This window comes from Gadus chalcogrammus, chromosome 3 (genome assembly GCF_026213295.1).
Source record: "Gadus chalcogrammus isolate NIFS_2021 chromosome 3, NIFS_Gcha_1.0, whole genome shotgun sequence".
Classification (NCBI taxonomy): Eukaryota; Metazoa; Chordata; class Actinopteri; order Gadiformes; family Gadidae; genus Gadus; species Gadus chalcogrammus.
This window is the reverse complement of record NC_079414.1, coordinates 25,300,065-25,317,266: the sequence shown is the minus strand read 5'-3', so window position 1 is coordinate 25,317,266 and position 17,202 is coordinate 25,300,065. Positions and strand designations below refer to the sequence as shown.

At 44.1% G+C, this 17,202-nt stretch overlaps 1 long non-coding RNA gene across 1 annotated transcript; it reads right to left on the bottom strand.

Annotated features, from left to right (window-relative positions):
• Nucleotides 1-13,411: 13,411 nt before the first annotated feature.
• Nucleotides 13,412-16,887, bottom strand: LOC130379901 (uncharacterized). The gene is made up of 2 exons (XR_008895171.1): nucleotides 16,774-16,887; nucleotides 13,412-13,788 (listed from the first exon to the last, which is right to left on the bottom strand). It is a non-coding gene; the product is annotated as an uncharacterized LOC130379901 (long non-coding RNA).
• Between the last annotated feature and the right edge of the window lie 315 nt (nucleotides 16,888-17,202).

Here is a 17,202-nt window from a genome sequence, read left to right as displayed (position 1 = left end):
GAGAGAGAGTGAGAGAGAGAGAGAGAGAGAGAGAAAGGGAGAGGGAGAGGGAGAGGGAGAGAGAGAGAGAGAGAGAGAAGGATCAAGAGAAGGAGCAAGAGGGAGAGAGATAGCGACAGAGGCAGAGACTGAGAGAGAGAGAGAGAGAGAGAGCGAGCGAGAGCGAGAGAGAGAGGCTGAGGCAGAGACCAAGTGAGAATGAGTTTGCATTCACATGTGCCTGTGATTCGCTTCCTTATCTTGCGCTGCAACAAAGCCATGTCTGTTCTGTGTGGCACATCAGTGCCTATCGAGCGTTTACATAAGAGCGAGGGCGGCTAAGGCGGCTGGAGAGAGGCGAGTGCTGATAAATATACATGTGTGTGTGTGTGTGTGTGTGTGTGTGTGTGTGTGTGTGTGTGTGTGTGTGTGTGTGTGTGTGTGTGTGTGTGTGTGTGTGTGTGATGGGGTGTACTTTTACAAGCTCTCTCAATGTGGTATGACAATTTGATTTGACTTCAAACTTACAGCGTTAATGTTTGTGCCCACACTAATGTAGCTGTTTGTGCCCACATTAATTTAACCAAAGGGAAAAGTTAAATCAGGAAGATGATAATGCCCTTGTGTGTATATTCGATCTCCAAATGGGAAGTCAATAAATGTGGTTAACAGAAATACTAGTCTCACCGCATTGGATTGAGTAAGGGCACAGACAAGTTGATGCAAGATGGATTCAAATAAAACGCTACAAATGTGCGTACTTTAACAACCTATATCTATCAACGCCATCAACCAGCCTAGGCTGCCCACCCTTTTTATCTTTGCCAACACAGAAAAGTCTTAAGATAATCACAGAGTTATTGGTTCATTACATCAGGGGGGCCTTTCTAAACACAGGGCTATGTTTCTCTAGCTACACATAGTATCACAGAGTTGTATTTATATTTTTGGAAATGTGTTTCACTGAAGTAGGAACGTTTGGGGTTTACAGGTATGTCGAGCATCGGTTCCACATAAGTGCTTTCTCCTTACAGTCGTCAGTGAACTGCATGTACCAAGGGCTGAGCTTTCGTTGTATCATAACCCGACATTTGCTCATTCGCAGCTGGTTATGTTCCCGTATTAGCGAACACAGAAGGGAGGCGAAAGCCAAAGTCCATCAAAATCAATATTTTCCCTTGCTTTCCATCGGTGCGACAGCGCCCAGCTGTGCAGTGTTAATACAACTCTGGCCCTTTAAGAGTACACCCCTTCCTGTACATAGACAAAGCCAGGGCTGTACGTTTATGTTTGTGTGCATATGTGTGTGTGTATTTGGCAGTCTGCCTTCCACTTCATGCTGGGTTAAAAGTAAAGGAGATCAAGGCAGAAACCTGGTCTGGATCTGCTCAAGGGGTCTCGCTGGGGTACTTACACCCCCTAAAGCCACTAATTAAGCAAGTCACTGCAAAGCCTTCACCCCCTTTACTCCTAATTAATGCATGCATGTAACCAGATACATGCTTTGATGTGTAACACAGCATTTCAATGTAAAACAACATGTTCACCCAGTTCAAGGTTTACTAAGAAACCAGTTACAGGCTGACATGCTCAGACAGGAATGACACATTCAAGGTACCCTGAATATCCCATGCTATTTGGGAGGGGATTCAAGCCTGTTGACAAGCAGCATTAACCAGAATTTGCCTTTTAACAATTCTTTACATTGACCCTTATTTCTTAGATTCAATAAACACATGGAAAATCTTGAGGTAGTATTTGAAGACGTACGTAATCCTGAATACCATTTCTGTCCGAAGAGGAAGTCGCAAGAGGGATACTTTCAAAATGAGAGTTTGATAATGTGACTGGAAACAAACAACATTACGAAAGCTGTCCGGTATTGGCTAATGCTGGTAATTCGTCTCACGCTGGTTGTGACCACAGAGAAGGTGTACCAAAAGATGGTTGTTCGGTACATGGTGAAATAGTAGAAAAACGTCATGAGAGACAACGTCCGGCTTTTCACGTGCGGCTTCCGAGCAGTTGATCCAGTCGTGCTTGACACACACTGAACAGAAATGAACCAAGTCTTTGTATCAATATGGCTCTGTGCCTTGGTATTCAGAACAGGTCAAAGCTGGTGCTGGGTAAGCTCTCATCGCCCTGTTCTGTGAGACCTCAATCCGTTGGCATCCCCTCTCACCTCCTCTTGGTTTCTAGTAATGGGAGAGAAGTGGTGCATCGTGCCGTAATATGGATTTAAAAATCGTATTGATCTGCACCCTTGGGTTGTTTTGGTTGCATTTCTTTAATATTCGTTTTTCTAACAAACAACCATTACCTATTTTAAGTATGTGTATGAAGGACTGACCTGTACATTCCACCTGGCCAGGAGAGCAAAGGGAAACATGGCGGACTTCTCGGAGGAAGGGACCCTACCAACCACTGCACACTAGAGGTGTAACGATACATGTATTCGTATTCAACCGAATCGGTACGGACCTCACGGTAGGTAGCTGAGGTCCGCCTTCTGGCTAGTGCTACAGTTTTTTGTCGGGTCGACGGTCGAGTGAGTGAGTCAGGCAGAGATAGCAGTGTTGTAACGCAAGCGTTGTACACTTCTTTGTTATTTGGATAACCGTTCTGCTTTTGGTGTTATGGCGCATAACACGTCAGGTTCTCTGACGTCTCTGGTATTCCCACAACGAGACTTGTAGTGGGGGTTATCTCAGCCATGGTTGAGAAGAAATTGGAGGAAAGGAACTTTGGCTTTGACTCCCTTAAATAAATGAACTGCAACATAGAGGAGAAAGGGAATTTTGCCCGCGATTGTCTCCCGCCGGAGCCCCGGAGCCCCGGAGCCCGCTTCTGAGGCACCACCGCCTCAACGCTTCCCGCTGCCGAGGCGGTGGTGCCTCGATCGCGGTCAACAATCGAGGGCAACAATCCCTTTCTCCCCATGTCGCGGTTCAGTCTACTTCAGTTTGATGTGGAAGTGGAAGAACCAGAGACGTCGGAGGACCCGACGCAGTCGTTCGAGATTCATAACATCGTCTGGAAGCGCACACAGCTTTTGGCCGTGATAATATATATTATATGATATACAGTAGATATCTAGGATGACATTATTTATATATAGGGCTCCAGGACTCCCACTGGAGCACCTGCAGTGTTCTAGAACATTTACAGAACACGGCCAAAAGCTGTGTGCGTCTCACCATTGCGATACATCCATTGTAAACATGAACGCATGGAACCGTGAGCGCAAGCTGCTCAGGGCAACACCCCCGTCCTCCACCTTGACCCGCCTCTAAGAAAAGGCAAATTTGGGGAAAACTCATTGAGGGACTGGCTCGTAGTGGCTGTAACTCTGTGTACTTTGCACTTTCATAAATAAGAGATGCTGCTTTTTCAGTTTTATAACTGATTGTCTCGTTTACGGAAGTTACGGATGGAGTCTGGAGATGATGTTGGGTAGTTATTGTTTGTTTACACCTTAGATTACACAGTTCAGGCTGTTGCAGCTGGCTGAGGGGAGAGACTGTATGACACTAGGTGGTACAACCTGAGACATGCACAATAAAAAATAATTGCCCTCTGCATTTTTGTTGTTTCTTTTCCCTTCATTGTACCGAACTCGTACCGAACCGTGATGTCTGAACCGAGGCATGAACCGAACCGTGACTTCAGTGTACCATTACATCCCTACTGCGCACAACAGCATCTGAGCAAATGTTCCCCATCCTGAGGATTCATGGAGACAATTAGAACCAAATGCATCAGAAATTGTCCCTTAACAACAGACCGGACCCAGCGGGTTAGATCCAAACCATGAACAGACAAGAGAATAACTACCGTGCCTCTCCAAAAGTCAATATCACACCATTGTAGTGAGTGTAACATAATTCACCTATAGTATTTTGTTATGTGTTGTTCTTACCACTGTGTTGGGCATGTCGTTTACTGTCTTGGTGGTTCAGGGATCACTGTCCCTTTAAGGATTACGAGCGTCTCATGACGTCAGAGCCCGATGCAGGATTTGTTTACTTGCAGCACGTTTTGATTTCCTGTTTCTCTCTAACTAAATAAACGAGTCACACAACTGTGTGCTCAACGTGCGAAATTGTATCTCTCATTCAACGCAAATTCCACACTGGTGACTAGGGCTGAACGATTTCAGGAAAAGATTGAATTGCGATTTTTCTGGCAGATATTGCGATTTCGATTTTATTCACGATTTTCTTCAAATCAAGCTTCAGTGCAATATTCACAATGTACAGTAATATTTACAAACATGACATCATACCATTAAAACATTACATGCCATTACTCTAATGTAAGAATGAAAACTAAAGTTAAGAATTGATTTTAAATGTATTTATTAAGAAACATGCATGTAAACTAAAGTCCTTGACCAACTGCAGTTGTTACAAATGAACTAAAAGAGCCATCTTTGACTGTCTTAACTTAGAAAAGTACTACTACTTTTTAGTTGTTTTTTTAAGACAGTCAAAGATGGCTCTTTTAGTTAATTTGTGCATTAGAGTATAACAACAAAGCAGTCTATTCATAATATTGTAATGACCACGGAAGAGGCAGTGAATGAAGTATTGAATAGACAGAGATTTATTAGATAGGCCTACCTAATAAACCGTTAGAACACACAAGACCGGAAACATAGCAACGCCGGTAAACAAACCCCGAGAAGCCCAATCCCTATGAGAGCTCCCTGCGCTACGGCCATCCGGAGGCGCACAGAGCTTTTGGCCTTGATATTATATATACAAATATTATATTACATGCTATTATATTATATATAGAGCTCCGGGAGTCGCAAACGGCAACATTCACTTTCTCCTCCATGCTGCAGTTCACCCCGGACTGCACTGCACTGAGTTTGACGGTTGAACGCTGATTGGCTGTTACGTTACACATGTGACTCAGTGGCCACACTGTTGAACGCATGTTAACGCTGTTAACCATAGCCACGCCGGTAAACAAACGCTGGTAAACAAACCCCTCGAAGAGAGCTCCCAGCCCTACGGCCATCAGGAGGCTCACACAGCTTTTGGCTATGATATTATATATACAATTATATTATATTAATTCGCCCGATTCGCGTCTCTACATTGACGTGTGAATGCACAGTAAAACCGAAAAAAACGTGTCTTTGGCGATCCCGAGATCGCGTTGTCTGAAAACAAGGTTTTCGATCAGAAAACAATAAATCGTTCAGCCCTACTGGTGACCCCGACTTTAGTCTGCTGGACGTATCCAGGGACACGACACGACCATGACCGCGAACGCTGTTACTATCAAGCTCCCCGAATTCTGGGAATCGTCGGCGTCGGCATGGTTCGCCCAGACCGAAGAGCAGTTCGCGTTGCGGGAGATCACCACGGATACGACGAGGTACTACTACGTTGTGTCAGCTCTCGGAAATTCGACAGCATCCAGAGTGGTGAGCCTCCTTAAAAATCCTCCGGCAAGGGAGAAGAATGCAGCACTCAAAGCCCACCTGTTAAAGACGTTTGAACTGTCGGACGCTGAGAGAGCCAGCAGGCTTTTCTCACTTCAAGGGCTCTGTGACAGCAAACCGATGAACAAATCTGAGCTCATGGACCGAATGCTGGATCTCATGGGTGAGCACGGAGGAGCGTCCTGCCTGCTTCCCGTTTGGACATGGTGACCAACGGCCACGGCCCCCCTATGGAAGCTGCTAATGGTAGCCCCATCCGTACCTATGGAACGAGGTACATTGAATTGTGTTACGGAGGCGGCCGGTTTGTCTGGGACTTTGTTACAGCAAAGGTCTCCGTTCCCCTCCTCGGCGCGGATTCTTTGGTGTGCGCATGGACTGTCTCGTGTGGCGACTACCGGCGGCTAAATGAGGCAACGACGCCTGACCGGTACCCAGTGCCGAATATTCAGGATTTTTCGGCACACCTGGCTGGTATGGTGATTTTTTCCAAGGTGGACCTTGTCCGGGGATATCATCAGGTGCCTGTACACCCACTGGACGTTCCCAAAACAGCAGTGATCACGCCGTTTGGTCTGTTTGTGTTCCTGCGGATGTCGTTTGGCCTTAAAAACGCAGCTCAATCTTTTCAACGCCTCATGGACTCTGTTTTGCGGGAGCTGCCTTTTCTTTTTGTGTACTTTGATGACATCCTAGTCGCGAGCACGTCCAAATCTCAGCACCTGGCGCACCTCCGGACACTTTTTAAGCGGCTCAGACAACATGGGCTAATTGTCAACCCCGCCAAGTGCCAGTTGGGTCTCTCCGTCATCGATTTCCTGGGACACAGAGTCACTAAGGATGGTGCAGCCCCTCTCCCATCAAAGGTGGAGGCGGCCACACAGTTCCCACGCCCGCTCTCTGTCAAGTCCCTGCAGGAGTTCCTCGGCATGGTGAATTTTTACCACCGTTTCATCCCTCGAGCCCAGGGCTCCAGAGTGCGCCTAATTTGGGCGCACATGCGCCTAGAATTCGGGGTAGTGCGACCAAATATTTTATTTGGGTGCACCGGTGCGACTGAAAATGTATCTGGTATAATTATTATTATTTATTTTTTTACAGAGCAGTCTATTCATAATATTGTAATAACCACGGAAGAGGCAGTGAATGAAGTATTGATTAGACAGCGATTTATTAGACACCTAATAAACCGTTGGGACACGCAAGACCGGTAACAATAGCAACGCCGGTAAACAAACCCGCGAAGCCCAATCCAGGGGCCTGTACTACGAAGCTCGATTAGAGGGTTAGCGAGGTATGTTGAGCTGAAAGCCTGGGTTAGCTGTACCATGAAAGTCAATCTCTTTAAGCGTCGCTGTATCACCATGGTGACCATGGTAAGTCACCATGGTGACTTACGCTCGCAACCAAACCTGGTCGGGAGCAGCTTTTCAGCGAGTCTACCCGGAGATCGGCTGCTTATATCGGCGTGCGCAGCTTCCTAGCCCCTCCTCCGATAATGGCGTCACCATTTGTGGGTGTTCGCATGGACCTCGGCGCACTTATCGCACAGGCGTCTCTTCGGAGACAGAGGGTTTTTCGGGACAGAACCGATCCCTTGGCATTGTCTGATGATATTCTTTATGAGAGATACAGATTCGGCATTTATTTAAGGCATTTATTTAATGGTCAAGATATTATTAATCAATGGCGTAATTATCGACGGTGCAACCAGTGCAGCTGCCCGGGTTGCCCCCCCCCCCCCCCCCCCCCCCCCCCCCCACAACTCAGCGCAAGCCTGGCACGGTCCAACCCCCCCCCCCCCCTCAACAACTCAAAACTTGGGTGCACCATAAATACGTGCTGGTGCACCCAAATTAAAAATTTAGCCGCACCAGTGCACCCAAGGAAAAAGTTAGTCTGGAGCCCTGCCCGAGCCTCCCAGCTCATGCGACCCTTGCATGTGGCCTTGTAAGGTATTCCCAAGCACGCTGTGGATTGGACTGAGAGCAGGGACAAGGCTTTTGTTGCCAATAAGGCGGCCCTGGCGAACGCCACCATGCTGGCACATCCTTCTCCCACAGCCTCCATCGCCATCACCTCGGACGCCTGGGACTACACTGTCGGTGCCGTCTACGAGCAGTGGGTGGGCGGGGCCTGGCAGCCACTTGCCTTCTTCAGCCGTCAGTTGCGTTCCAACGAGAGGAAGTACAGGACATTCGACCGGGAGCTGCTTGGTCTCTACCTCGCCATCACTTTCGTTCCCTGTTCGAAGGTCGACACATCACCGCTTTTGTCGACCACAAGCCGCTGACTTTCGCCATGGCCAAGGTGGCTGAGCCGTGGTCCCCCCGCCAGCAACGTCATCTGTCCTACATTTCCGAGTTCACCACGGATTTACAGCACGTTGCCGGTAAGGACAACCAGGTGGCGGACTGCCTGTCACGGACGGCACCACCGTCTGCCACTCTCCAGCGGTCCACGCTACTGGACAATGCAAGGCTTTTCGCACCTGTCCCCACTTCCCGTCACGGCCTCCCTCAGTCGCACATCCCCGCTGGGCTTCGGACGGCTGACTACGTTTTCATTCACCACGACGCCCACAGGGGACCGCTACGCCCGCCCTACGAGGGCCCGTTCCGGGTTTTTGAGACGGGGGACAAACATTTTGTGGTGGACATGGGCGGCTGGCCGGAGCGACTGTCAAGCCAGCTCACTTGGACGTGGCCAGGCCCATTGACTTGGCTCAGTCCCCGCGGCGCGGACGACCTCCAGCTCTGCCCCTGCCGGGCCTGCTCCCCTCCCTCCCGGAACTCCCACACTCCATGCCCCATACCCGTGTCATGGCGGGACGCCTGCCGCAGTTGTGGCTCCTCGACCTCATAATCTTGACTACTTTAACCTGCATACATCTACCTTTCTTAGTGATATTGCGGCTATTGCCCTTATTTCTGATCTTAGGATCTGAGGTATGTTTAGGGATCAAGCGACTCGGTTTTCCCTCTACGTGGATGAGTTGCTTCTTTGTGTTGTGCACCCAATGAACTCCATACCCTTACTCTTGGATACACTGTATGATTTTGTTATTGTTTCGTGGTAAAAATGTTATCTCAAGAAAAATATACTTTTCCCCATCCTCAACCTGGAAGAGGGGGCCGATTTTTTGCATATTACTTTTGAGATTGAGTGGGAGCGCTTCGCATATCTGGGAATACATATTTCGCAAGCTCTTAAGATACAATGTTAAACCCTTACTTGAGCGCACCAAACATAATTTGGACTGATCGTCAAATCTCCCCATCTCAATCGCAGGACGTGTTAACTCAGTTACAATTACAGTATTAGCTAAATTACTTTATAGTTAGCAATTGTGTATTGCAACTGTAACAAAGGAAACCCAAGTCTATTCTTTTTATTCAAGAATTTCCAAAGTTCAAATTTCCAAAGTTCAAGTCCGAGCCCAACAATCCATCATAGCTCAGGATATCATTTAAAATACGTGAATCATATTATTTCCTATTTTATGGGATTGGATATGATATTCTTGGAAATACGACCCCTCTTAGGGCTTGACAAATGTTAAGGCTGGCTTTGATTTTGACAGTGTTAAACAGGCCAGATCTCAGAAGGGGTTAACTTTGAGCCCAAGAGTATGCTATAGAGAGAGGGGGAGGTGAGTTAGGACCAGCTGTTACTTTAATAGGGAATTGAAACCAGGAGCAAAGACAGAGCTGTCCAAGCTGTCCAGATAGAGAAAGGGTCGGATGACCAGAGATATAGCTTAGGTGAGGTACAGTGCAACACATGGTTAAATCATTCGCACAGGCACTCGCGGTCAACCTGATTCTAGGTTCACTTTTCTAATATTTTACGTGACCTTTAGCAACAAAGACCTACTCTCCTCGCACTTGCCCTAGCTTCAGAGAGATTGGTATCAAGTGCAGTGTTGCTGTACCGTTTACTATGGTCTGTGTGTCAATGGGGTGCGGTGATTCTGTGGCGGTTGTCAACAGGGTTTAGAGAAGTATGACAGCTTCTTCCCCTTTGCAGCCTCACCCTGCTGCCAATCCAGGTGCCATCCGCCTCAATAAGCGCCCCACCCCCAAACCATTGCCTAGTTTATATCCGTTTTACCTACTGTATTTTATACTTTCAATTATCGACACCTCTCTTAAAAAAACATCCGCTCTTTAAAAACCGTATGGTTCCAGGTGGGTCATAGCAAAAGGCAATGACCAGTTAACTGATTAGCAGGCAGGCTTGAGCAGGCCCGTACAAACAATGTGGTTCCCCTGGGCACTATACCTCAAAACCCCCCCCGCCCCAACCCCAACGCTTGCTGTCCCCCTGACATAGGCAGGGGGATTACTCAAATGTAATTTACTAAATTGTCCAACTACAAACATGTAGGCATATGAGCAATATATTCAAATGTCTCGATTCAAAATGTCAAAAAGCAAAGCACTTAAATCCAAATGTAAAAAATCTACTTTTGGTCTCCTCCTCATATAGGCGAGTAACTCCTTCAATATCTGAAGCACCATTTTCGTACTTCTCACACTGTTCCCTCTGCGATGCCACATAAGAACGCATTGACCCAGAAAGACGTTTTGCATTGTATAAAGTTATGCCATGCGTTTGCAAAGTCTTAGTAGTGGCATTGAACCTGGTTAGTGTGCTACCCCAAACATTGGTCATAATCGCGATCTCCAATTTATCAAGTTGTGCGTTTGTGCATTTGCGCGCCCTTTTCGACAAACCCAATTCTGACAGATTGGGGAGGGGGAGTGATAGTGGTGCTCTTGATTTATTTAGCATTATTGTTATTTTTGTGAAATTCATATTCATAAACAAGTAATGTATTGTCTTTCAACAATTTCAAGTGAATAATATAACAATTTAAGAAAAAAAATGTAAAGCTTGTTTCATGTGGTGCCCCCCCCACTGGTGGTCAGTGGTTGGTGCCCACGTGCCCCACTGGCCAACATGACCTTATGGATAATCCGGCCCTGGGCTTGGGCCGGCTCGTCATTGGCTGAAGAGTTCAGAAGTCAGACGGTGTTAGTTGCCGGTTGCGGTGTCAGATTTATGCAAACATGGAAACTTATCCCCACAAGAGGAAGTGTGGAATTTTTCCGAATGATCACATGTCCTGATATCAGGTGCATCATGTGATCATCATGAGGTATCAGCCTCACCAATTATTGAAATAAAAAATGGTGTTTAGATGATAGAAGCTTAAAAAAAGACGATACCATTTTCAATTTATTCTTAATATCGCATACATCTTCATACATAAACTATCAAATCAAAAGCCAACATCCCACATTATTGATCCCTTTCTGTTTCATGAAGCAGGTTGAAAAATCATAAACCTAGGTAAGATTGCTATGAAGAGAGCTTGCCTTATTGCTGTTTAAAAGGTACTGTAGGTAATATTTAAGATAAATAATTTGAGTGTTTTTGGAAGTGGCTCTTGTAGTCACTGAATAAATAGCTGATCATATTCCCAAGTTGCACGGCAGTGAGTCATATGTCAATGTATGTGGGTACAACTTTGCCCCTCTGAGCAGACATTTCACTAGTTTCTAACTAACAATCCAGAACATCAATGCAATGCATCAAAAAGGAACATCAGCACTAGACAATAGTTTGAATGGTCTCCTCATATAATTCTAAAGAAACATGCAGGCCCTTCCATTTGTAGCAGTCTAACAACATTCCATCTCCATAGCAGCAAAGTTAGAAACACAACGAATACACAATTGGTGCCATTACAGGAGGCCATGGCAACCTAATAAATTAGCTAGCGTTACACCAATTTCTATAAGAGGCCTATACACTGGAATTATATTGCAAGTTAGTTGTGCAAAATAGTTGTGTTGTAACAATTTGTTGGATATCGATGATTGATAATGCCTGAGCAAAGAAACTCTTCAAAATAACCTTGATACCAATGTTGTTGGGTGTGAAAAGTAGTGCTGCTTCCGAGAATCTGTTACAACGTAGTCTGACTTAATCGTGACAATAGCAATAAATAAGCTTACTTTGTTCACTACAGCTATCCGAACACCCGACTTTGAAGGTTCCTCCTGAAGCATTTTTTAATCAAACAAGTTCCAACATCCGACATCCCAGTTATGTTAATGCATACAAAACAAAACTTTGAACCAGTCGGTTGGAAAACTTGCTGATAAGGGCTCTTCAATTGATTTCTGAAGAATGCAAAATACAACTCATGTAATACACTAGAAAAAGAAACTGGACCGGTTGTTCTAACCTTGTGAGATTAAGGGGAAAGATAATAAACTATGACTCAAAAAGACAAAACCTCAATAAAGAAGGTCTTCAGCCTTGAACAATGACATCATGACACACTGTTTGTCACCATCCTTACAACAACAGCTTTCAGAGAGGAATTATAATGGCTACTGTCTTTGAGATTATTGGCACACACTGTGATGACAAAGACGTTTGTAAAAAAAACGTTGCAGCATTTCCCAGAACACTACACTGGATAAGGCTCAGTGAAAGACAGCTTCACTGTGACAAGTTGATGCACATCGCGTTCCCCGAGCCTTTCACGACCAAATATGGTGTATGACATGTACAGGCATATATATATTTCGTAAAACACAAACCTGACATACACACACACACATACACAAACATGCTGATGCATGCAATCTTGGAACACCTATATAAACAACCCATATGAAGGAATTGGAAATGCAAAGCACGCTTAAAAAAAGATGCAGAGACAGAATAAATAAACAAACATTTAAATTACATTTCTCTTGCAGACCACTTGTGTAATATATTGCCTAGGTAAGGAAGTGGTTCTACACATTTTTTCACAGTTTTTCCTGAATATCTTTCAATGGAGCAATGTTTGTCATTTGAAATTATGCACAATTATATTCCTGTTCACCACGTCAAACTGTTGCACCAGAGATTTTGTTTTTAAATAAGTGTGAACAAAAATCCTGGCATTGCAATTAAAAGGTATGAACGTTGTAAAGTGCAGGTTCAATATATCATATATCATGCATATATCATACCCTGATTAGCCTTGACAACTGATACATGTTGATAATATTTATGACAAACAGTGCAGCTGAGCGACACCTAGGCCTAACGCTGCTCGCTGCCCCTCAAGACGGAGAGCTCGTGTACACCCAGTAACCTCCAAAGGGAACATGCATGCCACTGGTAGAACCAGCCCTAGAAGGGGCGGGGCTAGTGGCTGACTTCCTGACACACCGATACCCCCGCGTGAGTAGTGGAAAAGTACTGGAGGTGAATGGGAGTTAAAATGGAGAGGGACTCGATTAAAGGACACCCTTCCAATTAACAAACAAAAGCTGACTTATAATACCCCTATATCATGTGTCTTTAGCACAAAGAAAGAATGTGTTTACTCTTTGTAGGAATGTTTAATTCATTTTTATTTACTTTTTTTTCTTTGTATTCTATTTATAAAAATGATTTGTTTCAGCCTAAAAGTGTTCAACAGTGTTCGAGCAACAAGTAAAAATTCGGGCCCACAAACGTTGGCAATGTTTTGAGTTATAAAGGGTAAGGGTAATGCAGAGGAAAAAAGGAAGAAAGAAGACATACGCCATAGCGATGAAACTTAATACTATCTTAATACGGAAACTTAATATTAACTTAATAATATTGTGCATGAAATAGTAACACTACAAAGTCCCAAAGCAGTTAGGACCCTGACCATGAGAGAAGAATTAAACCTGCTACGGTTGAATGAGATCTCTAAATGAGATATCAGATACCGCTCACCTGGGTGCAGTCTCTAAATAGGGAGGTTTAGAGTGACTGAACCAGTGACTGAAACCAGTGTAGGAGCTCAGCAAGATTGAAAGTGTTTTCATAGAAAACTCTTGGATCACACAACACTATGACTCTATTCCCACAGATGTATTACTTCTAACAGTAACAAGGGAAAGAAAAATAAACCAAACACAGCATGAAAGACCAAGTTCACATGCTCATCTTACGCAGGAATTCAGGCCGGCAAGATCGAAGGGGACTTGTACGGGCACATTCTGTCTTCTGCTTCGAGCCATCCTGTATAATGTGTGTTCCATACCAATACACCCATGCATTCGAATATGACAAAAGAGCCTTTCTCGACCTCTCCGTGAAATGCCTACCTCCTTCTGTTTTTGCTCGCCCCTCCTCAAAGGCCCTCTTTGTCTTTGTTCAGACGAGATGTTGTTGTGAACGCCGGCGTTCCGGAGCGTCTGATTGGTTCATTAATTGCCGTATTTTTTTGATGGAGTCCAGGGGTCTTCCTGTTTCAGCTTCAAGATGCCACGGACTGCCGATGCAGTTCTTATTTACATGGTCTAAAAAAGAAGACCGCATGAGGAATTAAGGCCATATCATTTCATGACAGCAAACAGTTGTTTAACATCTCAACAAAGTACCTATGTTCTTAAAATGTATGTGAATATGGATGGTGTGCGTGTGTGCGTGTGTGCGCGCGTGTGTGTGTGTGTGTGTGTGTGTGTGTGTGTGTGTGTGTGTGTGTGTGTGTGTGCGTGTGTTGCTAAGAGGGAGTAGCAGACCTGCAGTGTGCTAGTAACGGTCTAAAGTATGGATTGTATACATCTGAGCAGGAATATCTGGCCAATCTCTGACAGGACAGAAGCAATCTGAGATGCATTTCACCGTGACCATATTTGGATTTGAATGTTGGATGGACAGGTAAACAATTCACTTTGAGGGGCAGCAGCCCCATCCCTATCAGTGTGAGCTACTGCACACGCACACACACACACACAGACACACAGACACACACAGAAACGGACGCATTCACATAAGGAGGTACGTTTCTTAACATAAAAAAAACATACTTTACGTAAAAATAAATATAATTAATATATACTATACACACATGAACAAAGCTCATTCTGCTGGAGAGGAGAAATGTTCCTGTATTCTCAAACATTTCCTGATCTCTTCTCTTGTTGGAGCTTAAGTGTTGGTGTGACCTTAAGGCCTAAAAAAAAAAAAGTTTGGTTCCTGTTGGTTGTCAGTTGAGGTCATGGGTAGGTAGGGAATTTATTTTATTTTTTTATTTTATTTTTTCCAGCGGCAGCGAATGATAGGTAGGTTGTTTTCATTTAAAAACGAGAAAATTCGCTCATCCTTGTACAGAATGAAGAGGTGCTGTACCAAAACGTAATTATAGTTTGCATCAAATTTTTTTTTTTTGATGCAATACATTTTTAACATACAGCCATGACAAAATCAATTGATTCAGGAGATATTGAAGAATAGGGATTGTGAAATTAGTACTTGAATGCTGTCAAACCAGTTTCTCGTGACTGCTGCAAATCATTGTCTACCACACAAAGGACAGTAGCTAGAGTTCAGACAACTAGAATGTGAATAGAACCCGCAAGCCAACCCGATCACCCAGTGAAACGACAGTATTATGTCCATGAGATACTTCCTATTACCAGGAATCTAAAGCAATGTACCAGAATTTAATGGACGTGGTGCTGGCTGATCAGGCTGTACATTATCCTTCAGCTGAGCGAGACAAAGTCATTAGTTAGATGAGCTCTGCCGTTGCCCACTTTGAGGCAGATTGGGATAAAATGCTGTAAAAGTAACTTTTGCAATTTCAACATGTATCATATTGGCTAAAGTGAATCATACATGCCAAGTCAAACAATGCGTTTTCGTAGACTTCAACGATCCGGTAGCCTGGAGAAAACATCCGACCTCGCAAGTTCATCAACTGTTTCTGAAGTTTTTGAAGTTGAAGAACTTTACGTTTTTGAAACGCAGACTTGAATATTAGGATGGTCTAACGATACAAACATCCAGCTTCTAGATATAAGAAAACATCTAATAAGAAGCGAGTACGTTGTTGTTGATATACACTATTCATTTAATAATATTCCTGTAGGTAAAATGTATTTACATTATGCGACTAGCCACACAGGAGATATATGATGCAGGAACTGATATGGCAGTGGTGCCCAGGTCTGAAATCCACCCCAATTTACATCATGCATCTTTCGGTTACATTAACATCCTAATGCATGTGTGTGCATACCACGCCACCACACAAGCTAGGCTCCTTAAAGCAGCCCCTGACCCTTTTGCCCATCAGGTTACCTCAAGGTAAGCAGCAGACACCTGATTCCAAGGTTGGCTAGCACAGATATATATGGTGTTAGCTTTGTCATTTGCTTATTTTGAATTGATATGATTTTCTTTTTATCTTTTTGGACGTAGACCTTTAACGAATTGACTGGCAGTGGGTCAAATCCGTCCTAAGGGCGTTTACAACATATTGCATCCTGGGATTTTTTGTTGGCGACCCGTGTTCCAATATCCATACTTCCATCAGTACACTTAAACGAAGTACACTATCCGCACTCACTAAGTGCGCTAATTTTCAGATGTCAGTGTTGTTCAAAATCGAGTACTCCGTGGTGCACTAACCGGAAATTACGATCACGACTGCCGCCGCGGCTCCTCCCCCGCAATAAACATCCCGCTTTTGAACGGTGAACTACGCCTAGCAGCTATAGAAAGCTATAACAACTATAAAAACTACAAAATGACTATTAATGTGGGCTATGGGGAAAATGCGCCGACGTTGGCTCAGCCTGGCTCTGCCCTCTTCCGCTACGTAGCTAAGATCGGCTGCTGTTGAGTACGAAAAGTGTACATCTCCAAACACTTCGCGATTTGACTGTTTTGAGTACAACATCTGGGGCAGTAACGTTATCTCTAAAATAAACGTAAATATACTGCAACGTAGCCAAATTACAACTTTGTTTTGCCAAGTCTCACAACAAATGCAGTTTCAAACCCATCTACAAATTTCACGATTAATTACTGAACATTGACCAACACAAAACAACAACCAATAACATTCCTATGCTGCTGTACTTGGTAAAACAGCGGCAGTCATTGCTCAGTGACGATGTACCGCTTGTGGCGCAGGCGCACTAAATTAGAGCCGCCACATCCTCGTACAGGGCCTACACAAGCACGGACGTTAATTTGTGGTCGTTCAAATATATGACGTTTGGGCTAAGCCGTTAATTAACAAACCCCTATTAAGCCGTGATTTAACTTAGATGTTATATTATCAGCTTCATGAGTTTATTCATAAGCCTAATTGAAAAGTTGCCTAACTGGCGGCTACTAGGCTGGGTTAGACGGTTAGACGGAAGGTGACCCATTTAAGGAAAATATAGGGTCCCTGATATATATATGTATATATATTCAAGTATATTTTCTGTGCAAATAACCATCCATGTTAAATTATTTTAGATAGCTAGATTTGGGCGATTCAATCTTACCTTAATATTTCATCCCAATAATTGTGGACTACAACCAATATGGCTGCCGCTGGTCTTCATCCATCACTGAAGACGTGCCCGCGCAGCTGTGCGCGCGCAGCCTCCACGGTGAACGGTGATGTATCGAAAGACCCTACGTTAAATAGATCGTATTTTGAGGACGCTTATCGTTTGGGTTTCATAACCGAGAGAATACATGGGCTTCAATGTGTTATTTGAGAAACACTACTTTTTGACACATTGTTAATATTTTAATATATATATTAATAAATATTGATAAAGAAGGGCTGACGTCTTTATATGACGAGTGAACGGCATAAATAAATAAACAAATACATAGTTAAAATAATTCTAATAATTTAAATATAATTATACTAACCCTATTTTTTTCTGTAGTCCTATAGGATATGAGCTTTAAAATACTATTCA